This window comes from Pteropus alecto, unplaced genomic scaffold (genome assembly GCF_000325575.1).
Source record: "Pteropus alecto unplaced genomic scaffold, ASM32557v1 scaffold86, whole genome shotgun sequence".
NCBI classification, from domain to species: Eukaryota; Metazoa; Chordata; class Mammalia; order Chiroptera; family Pteropodidae; genus Pteropus; species Pteropus alecto.
Window position 1 is genome coordinate 19674766 of NW_006442109.1, and position 9600 is coordinate 19684365.

Genomic DNA, 9600 nt, shown 5'->3' on the forward strand with positions numbered 1-9600 from the left:
TGACCCTTCTCAGCAGAAAACAGATACAGAAGAGACCTTCTATCCCTCAACATCCAAACTAATAATAAGGGGGTTCATGGCTCTTAGAAAAGAGTTAGGCAGGAAAGTTAGTTAGGGGGTTTCAGGTCTGCCTGCAAAGACACTGAGGTCATCCTATCCTAGAAGGGGTCTGCCCTAGTCCACCCATAATTAAGCAAGCCAGAAGACATTTGGGGTCTAAAAGTAACTCATAGAAAACAAGTGAGCAGAAAATTAGTTATTAGTTTCAGCCAGTCACTCATAGCCAGTCACTCACACCTATACAATAAAGACCCCAACGATCTTCACTCACCTGAGCCTCATTATACCATCATTATAATATGATGCATATGCCCAGGAGTTCATTAATATCATTATAACAGACTGAATTCTGGGAATAAACATTCACAGAAAGCAAATGATAAATCACTGAGTCCTGTCAATATTAGTTGTCAATCAAGGAAGCCCACCCCTCTAAGAAAAGTAACCACTCATAGCAAATAGGAATAAAAACCCCAAAGGCTTTGTTACCAGGCCTTTTGAGCTGCACTTCTCTTGCTCAGGCCCACTTCCACGTCTGGAAGTGTACTTTCTCTTCTAATAAAGCTTTTCTTTTCTGCTGTTATTTCTGTGTCTTGCTCAATTCTTTGTTGGAGACATCAAGCACCTAGACAATGCGCCGGGAGAGGATCCCCACTCTCCAGTAACACTGTGACTGGTGGTTTTCAGTGAACATCCAGACAAGTAAAATAATGATAGTAATTCTCTGAGAATGGTGTTTTGGAAGAGCTCCATCCCCATCTGCCCCCTCCAGTGGCTGCTAGGCTGTTGGTTTTCATTCCCATTACAGGGCATTTGACAGTTTTTAAGGCCACTGCAGAACCAGAAAGGGGAAGCAGATGCGAATAGCACAAGTTAAAATAACGTGAAGATAGCTGTTCTTACTGAGATTCAGCTATTTTTCTTAAATAAATGTTCCTCAGATCGTTGCAAGTCTTTGGTTAATTCCAGAGTCCTGAAAAAGTTGATTTTGATGATTTTGCCGGTGTTGCCACTGCTTTCCTGAAGATCCTTACTCTGCCATTCCCCCACTCCAAGGATGAAAGCGCAGAGCCCATGTCCAGATGCCCTCTCAGCAAGGCCACCAGCAAACCACCAGGCAGAGGTAATAGTTTTTAGAACTCATAGACTTTTTTCTAACCTTTATAACTTCTCCATGGTTATTTTTGTCATGCCAAGTCTATTTCATCACAGGATAAAATGGAAAGGTCCTGAGGGCCTGGGTTGGGCACAATGAAATGCGATCAGAGAGGAGGGCTTCACATGTCCTTTTCTGAGTTCACACATTGGGGACATCATGGTGTGTTATCTGAGGCTCCTGAGAAAACCAACAGACATTTCAACTCTGGAATTGTCTTGAGGTCAGTTCACTGTAGGTGGGGACATGTGAAATAAATGGCTGCAAACATAAAATCTAAGCAAGAGGAAAACACAGTGATGGTCAGATATTTTGTGAGGAATAATCTCACAGGCTACATGCCGTTAAAATAAAAATAACAGGCGCAAAATGGAATCACTTTTGCTAGGTCCAACCACAACTTAGTCCTTAACCTAATTGCAGTTTCAGCCCCTCCCAGGAGTAGAATTTGAAACCAATCAGTCTGGAATTTCCTGGTCAGCACTAGTGAGGTAACCTGCCTGATAAAATCCACTGCCCTCCCCTTAGGGAGAGTGTCCTTGCCTGAAATGATCCACTCTCATCCAAAAAATGCAAGGCTAGTTTAATACTTGAATATCAATTAATGTAACATATCACTTTAATACAATAAGGAAAAACATCCACATGATCACCTTGATAGATGCAGAAAAAGCATTTGACAAAATTCAGTGCTTTTTTATGATAAAAAAATCTCAACAGACTAGAAATAGAAGAGAATTTCCACAACCTGATAAAACATATCTACGAAAAATTCACAGCTAACATCATACTTGATGACTGAAGACTGAATGCTTTCCTCCTAAGACCAGGAACAAGTTTGGTTTCACCACTTCTATTCAAAATTGTACTAGAGGTTCTAGCCAAGGCAATTAGGCAAGAAAAGGAAATAAAAAGTCATCCAGATTGGAAAGGAAGAAGTGAAATTATCTCTATTTGCAGATGACACGATTTTGTCATCTACAAAAAATAATAATAAATTCAGCAAGGTTGCAGGATACAAGATCATTATACAAAAACCAATTATATTTCTATGCACTAGCAATAAACAATTTGAAACAAAATTAAGGTAAAAAAATTTCATTTACATTAGCATAAAAAAATACTTAGGAATACATTTAACAAAAAGAAGTGCAAGACTTGTGTACCGAAAACTGCAACACATCATTGCAAGAAATTTATGACAATCTAAGTAAATCAAGATATGTCAATGGCAGATGAACATATGAAAAGATACTCAGCATCATTAGTCATTACAGAAATGCAAATCTAAACCACAAGAACATGTCACTTCATACTCCCTAGGATAGCTATAACAAAACAGATAAAACAGACAATAACAAGTGTTGTCAAGGATGTAAAGATATTGGAACCTTCCAACATTGCTGGTGGGACTGTAAAAAGTTGCAGCTGCTTTAGAAAACAATCTAGCACTTTCTCGTAAAGTTAGAGTTACCACTTAATCTAGCAATTCTACTTATATGTATATAACCAGAAGAACTAAAAAACATGCTCACACAAAAACCTGTCCATAGATGTTCATAGCAACATTAGTCATAATAATCAAAAACTGGAAACAAGCCAAAAGTTCATTAACTGGGTAAATGGGTAAACAAATGTAGTATGTCCATTTAATGGACTATTATTCAGCTATAAAAAGAGCTGATACATGCTACAACATGACTAAACCTCAAAAAATTATGCTAATTGAAGGAAGTAAGAAACAAAAGGCCACATATTGTATGACTCCATTCATATGAATAGGCAAGTCCATAGGAAAAGAAAGTAAATTAGTCATTATCGGGGGCTGAGGGAAAGAAGAAATGGGGAGTGACTGCTAATGGGTATGGAGTTTCTTTCTGGCAATATCAAAATGTTCTACAATTAGATAGTGGTGATGGTTGCATGATCTTGTAACAATACTAAAAACTGCTGAATTATATACTTTAAAAGAGTGAATTTTATAGTATGTGAATTATATCTTTAATGCTGCTATTAAAAAAATGATAAGGCATGTTGAAGGGCACAAGAGCAAACTTATGAAAGCTCCCAGAGGCCTAAACTTGGACAATTTGAACTACAAAATAAATAACGAGAGTATTATAGACCATAGAATAAGATAAATATCCATGAGTTCATATTCACATGAATATATAACTGGACGAATAAGTAAGTAGGGGGAAGGGACAGCCCTTCCTTACAGAACTGCAGTTTAAAAATGTAGGAGAGATGGAAATAGGTAATCACCACTAGGCAAACACCACAATAATAATTGCTGCAGGCAACAATTATTGATGAATGCAAAAATCAGTAGCTGAAAGTATGATGAGAAATTGAATATGTGTAAAATCTCAAAGGATCCACCCACAAGGTATTTGCCAATGACAAAGGGGAAAATATTAATAGCAGAGAAACCTGACAGCCACCTGCTTAACCAGGAGATCAAAGCATCACTATCTGTAAGACATATCAACATGATATTATATATTTCCTATTGTGATGCACTGCCCAAATACATTTCTTCATTCTAATCATGAGAAAGTATTAGACATACTGAGAGACATTATACAAAATAATTGACCGGTACTTTTCTAAAGTGTTAAGATCGAGAAATATTGAGGAACTGTCGCTATTAGAAGAGACTAAAGAGACACGACAGTGTGAGCTCCTGTATTGGGTCCTGGACTAGAAAAAGGACATTAATGTAAAATAGTCAAACTTCAAATGAAGTCTATAGAGTAGGAGGAAGCTCTAATGAGAAGCTTTGTATTGTATTGTATCAAAGTTAGTTTCCTGGTTTCAATAAATGCACTATGGTTATGTAAGATATTAGGGGCAGGGGGATAAACAGAACTCCCCGTACTATTTGCACAACTTTTCTGTAAGTCTAAAATTATTTCAACATAAAAAGTTTAAATCTCCGATTTAAATAACTACGTCCGGCTTCATTTTTCTCTGAAAGTATTGTTGTAGATCCCTTCTTTGCTTTATAGGTTGCTAACAGAATGACGTGAAAAGAAGCAATCTCATAATTTATAACACAGCACATGGTCTTGGAAAGCTTTTTTAACATTTTCGATGTCACGGCTCTTTAATTATATACACTTTAACCAGAAGGTGGCAGCAGTTAACCAGTTTCGCATCAGAAAAACACAAGAATGCAGAGAGCTGGGATTGACCAGAGGGAAGTAAAACAAAGAAACTTCTCGGACACAGGAGCTGAAGGTGACAAAGTCATTATTCCTTCCTGTACAATCACTACAGGAAGATGTCATTTTTATGGGCACTTAGGTGATGAGACATGGAGGAAAGAAGTTGTAAACAGTGATGTAAGGCTTGGAAGCAAAATTATCCATCCCACCTAATCCCCACCCTGGGGCGTCAGGAAGGAGCCCTAGGCACACCCCCACTGAGGTGCTAATGCCACATTGTTAAAGAATAACAAAAGATGACTTGCAAATTTTTAAAGATTTCCAGAGGATTAATTACAAAGAAACGATAAATTATTAATAGTATAGGAAGTTCAATAATTTTTAAATAAGACTATTACCAAAATTTTTTGTTGGTTTTTCTTGTTGGCCCTGGAAAGAACTCCACTCAATTCTCTTTCTCCTTTCTCTGTCAGCTCCTCAAATCCCAGAACTGCTCCCATCAAAGCCTGGTACCTGAGGTCATCTCAGCTTTCTGTGGTCGTCACTGAACTCGAGGCACATTAAGAGACTTGTTTAAAATACCACAGCCAGCAAGTGCCAGAGCTAGGACTTAAAGCCAGACTTTGGATGAGTCCAGGCCTCCCTCAACTCTTTCCACAGAGCTTAAACCCATTCTAAACTCCTGCCTTTTATCTGTGAAGGAGTGGGCTCAGAGGTGACAGGGCCGACGTCTGGCAGTGGGCTCCAAGGACTGACTGCCTGATGAAGCTGAGCTGCACTAGCTAAACTGAACCCTCCCCGCAATGGTTAAGACATATAAAATATGTACTTGAATAATGTGTTATATTCTGATTTTCCTAGACTGAGAATTTTATTCCTCATTCCACAACCTCGCCCGACTAACCTCTTTTCTTTCCTTCGTTGAAGTGGGAGAATAATGGTTGTGAACTGTAAAACCCAAAGCTTCTGATCACAGCTTCCCACTACTACTGAAACGTCTCCCAGAGTGACCTCAATCACTAGGCCTGAAACCAGACAAGCAAAAAAAGAAATCTATTTAAAGATATCCTTTCTACCACTCCTAATCCATAGCCTTCTGCTAATAGACAGATGGGCATTGTGGTGCCGGCTCAAAGAGCTCTCCACCAGTATTAAAATACTCAGCAATGCTCACTCCCTGGCATCCTAAAGCTACATCCACCCACTCTGCCTCCCCGCCCCAGCCTATTCAGCAGAGCCGAAGGTTGGAAGGGTGTATGTGTGGAAAGACAGGGCTTCAGAATCTGCTGGAAGCAGCAGGGATCCCTGAGCCTTAGGCTTGACAGGTATTGGGACAGACAGGATGTGAGCTTAAAGAATCAGTTCCAACAGGAGCTGTTCTTGAGTTTCTGGTCCAGGCCCAGGTTGGGGCTACTGAGGGCAGACATTGCTGGTCCAAACCAGCTGGCCCAGGGACCCAGAGAGCCCAGATCATAGGCAGTTCTTCTCAGTGGGTCCTCTTGAGAAAGGACTCCTTAGAACGTAGACGCACAGACATTATCCTAAAGTCTGTATGCTCGAGGGGACACTGAAGTCCTGTGTGACTATCATCTGCCCTGCCTCCAATCCAAGTGCTCACATTCCCTTTGACACACAATATACTGAGGCCCAGAGCACAGGTTGCAGCCCCAGGGATAGGCCTTTTGTGCTGCTTCAGAGCTTCTTGTCACATCTGCCGCTGAATGTGACAGGATATGGGTAAGAGGGCTTGAATACTGTGATGCAAGAATCCATGACTTTATATAACACATGGCCCACTCTGCTGACAGTGCAAACCGTAATACAAGAACTCAGTATTCACAAAAAGGCAACTAAAGAAAGACAGCCATGCATGGCAGCAAACATTTTGAGTTGCTGTAATTTCCTCCAAACACATCACACTCCCGGTTGTCAATTATGACGTTTTCTTTTAACCAGAATGAAAATGAAAAGATATAGCACAGCCTTGTTACCCAATCCTGATCTAGTAACCTTCATTTTAAGAACTCAAAGTTGGGGGAGTGCTGTTTGTTTTTTAGCTTCAGTGTATGTCTTTTTAAAATAAGAACTTTTTTAATAGTCAAAATAACATTTTACATTTAACCGAATTAAATTCTATAATTATATTTCTTAATATGTAATTCCTAGCTAAAATTCAAATTTCCCAAATTGTCCTTAAAAATGTCCTTTATAGTTAGCTTGTCTAAACTGGAATCCAATAAAAGGACCATACATTGCACCTGGTTTTTTTTTTAAGGCCCTATCTTCTCTCAATCTACAATTGTCTCTTTTTTGATGCTATGGACTCCTTGGAGACATGAGATCAGTTGACCTGTAGAATGTTTGCCTCCTGGGTATGTCTGATGGATACTTCCAGATATGGTTTAGCTTGTTTCTCTATCCCTTGAATATCCTGTAACCGGGAAGTTAGATCTAAAAGTTAGATTCAGGTCAAATGTTTTTAAAGTTCTGGAATTCTAAATATATTTTGTAAAAAGGATAAAGTATCCCACAGAAAAGCTGAATGACATAAATGACAATGACATACATTACATAAAGTATCACACATGTATCAACTGGTACTATTCAATTAGACCACATTTATCTTAATCTCATGAAACACAAAGCCTACCTACTTATTCATTATATGAGTGAGAGTCTCCTTATAATTCTACCTTTAGAATCTCATAAGACACAAACATGTGGTCTGATAGAGCTTGGAAGAAATTGACATAAAGAAATCAGAATATTTAAACCTTTTATGGGAAATACCCCTGTTTTCTCTTGTGAAATAGATTGGTTTTCATTTTTTGACTCATAGCCCTACCCTGACCCCACTGGTTCTGGTCCCAGTCCAACTTGTTTACTTCCCACCCGCTCTGTCTGGTCCCTACCTCAGCCCTGCCCCAATCAGTGACAAGTCAAGAGTAGCAACAACAAATCCAGGTAGAAGTTTGGACGTTTGAAATTATACCTTGTTCTCAAAGTTTATTAAGAGCTTCACATTTCAAAACTTAATTTACCCTCAAATTCTAAATATTTTACCATGTTCTGTGGAATAAATCATTTGTTCTATGAGCTTGGGTCTTACTCGAATAAACCACTTAAGTGATTTCAGCCATTTCTTTTGTTCAAGGAAATGTGAAGCGTCTGAACCATCCTTAGACAAGTCAGTTCTGCCCTCTGTTATAGTGATCGTGGAATGCTGGGCAGGGGCGGGGAAGGTTGAGATCTATCTCCAATTGCTAAGTTACCCTCAATGTAAATCAGTCTGTGAAGAAAAAAAAGAGCAAGGAAACAAATAAATAAAAAGGTTGGGAGTAGGAAAGCAAGGAGACACAACTGTGTGCACACATATGGGTAAAACGCAAGGGAGGAGGATATAAAGGAACACCCATCTTACATACGCCTGAATGTATGCGGGGCATCTCTGGAAGGGTGTTTAAGAGTCTGATGAGTATAACTGCTGGCAGCAGGGCTGGGGGCATCGAGGGTATGGGGTAAAAGGAAGACTAATTTTACTGTAAGAATTTTTTTTTACCATGTGCGAGTATGACTTTTTCAACACACAAGTTGTGTGTGTTTTTTTTCTTAATTTAATACATTGATCTATGATGTTACCCTTCTCGGGAAGATTTGCATTTTTACATGTCTTCAGCTAAAGGTATCTGTCAGCAATAGAACTTCAGGTGGCTGGTTATCAGGGTAGGGAAGATGTTTTACCCAGGAGGGAGCCTTTCCCAGCTCTCCAGAAATTACTATGACAGCTCCAGACTGTCCCTGTGGTGTTTCTGGGGGAGTGTGTGGTGGGCTACGCTGGTGCTTGGGCAGCTCTCCAGCAATAGGAGCTCTGGTCAAGCAGGTGCGTCTGTGGCCTTAACGCCTCTCTCTGTTGTGGAGCACTGCTCTCCCCCAGCCAGGGCAGAGAGAGGTATTTTTAACCTTTGTGCTGGCTTACACAGAGGTTCAGGTATTCTCTGGGGTGTACTATGAGCTGAGAAAGCTGAGATCTAACGCTTGGACTCATTTGCCCTACCTCAGTGTGCTGGTTTTATGCGCCTTGGAGAATTGGACTATAAAAGCTGTAATAAGTGAAAACTATTTATGACGCTTCCCCAGAAACCCTTTGAATATCATCTTTCTTTTGTTTCTGACACAGAACAGTGCCAGGCTGGGCTGCTAACCCTACCCCTGCCCCCATGGAAAAGGGGATAGAAAAATGACCTCCATAACGCTTACCTCAACTAGACCAGGAAGAGAAACCAGATGTGGGTCTATTACAAAAGAACTAGAATTACAAGTAGGTTATTTAGGTCCTCTTCAGAAGGTGGCATGCATTAGTCATAAGATCACATGGCACGTGCATGAGACAAATCAAGTCAACAGGAAATTGACCATGTTGTCTCAGAGACGAGGACAAAAATCAAAGTATGTGTGCTACACAGAGAGTCTTAGGAGATCAGGGGATCATGGAATTTCCCAACGGAGAACATAAAGGAACACTGATTTACAGATTTGTTAACAAAAAAGGGATGCAGACATGTCATTTAAGTAAATATATATCCTTCAAGGTACCAGCGATCTAAGTGCTACTCTAGAAAGTAACAAGTCTGGGCCCATTTGAGGAGAATTGTCTTTTCTATTAAGAGATAGGAAGGTAAACTTAAGCAGGTATTGAGTTTGCCTCAAAAAAGAAACAATAGCAAGATAAGTCTATAGAGACCATCAAAATTCTGATTATGAGGCTCCGTGATCCTTTAAGTTATGGCCTTTCAGAAAATAGAGCCCACTGAAGAACATAAATCAAGTTCAGTTCAGGTCTTTTGGGTTCACACTGGTCTAAGCATAAGCTTGCTCTTAGCAGTCTTTCGGATCACGGTAAACTGGCTCCTCTTGTATCACTGACATAGAATGCTCCCAGTTGCGAGGCAGGATGGGGTAATATATAGTTCATAGCTGTCTGTCTTGTTCCAGATTCCAAAAGCCTGTTTGGAATCTCTCAAGGATCCCCTCAGGGCTGAAAAGGAGGAGGGCTGCTTCCAGATTTCTGAGTCACCTCAAAAAGGAAGCCTTGGTACCCAACTCCCCTCAGCTGTGGCATCTCTCCATCTCATACCTCCATTCTTCCTTCCCAATTACTTATACCTCTTCTTCCAGACTGGGTCCTATCTGTTAGTTTTTAAAAATCAAACTCTA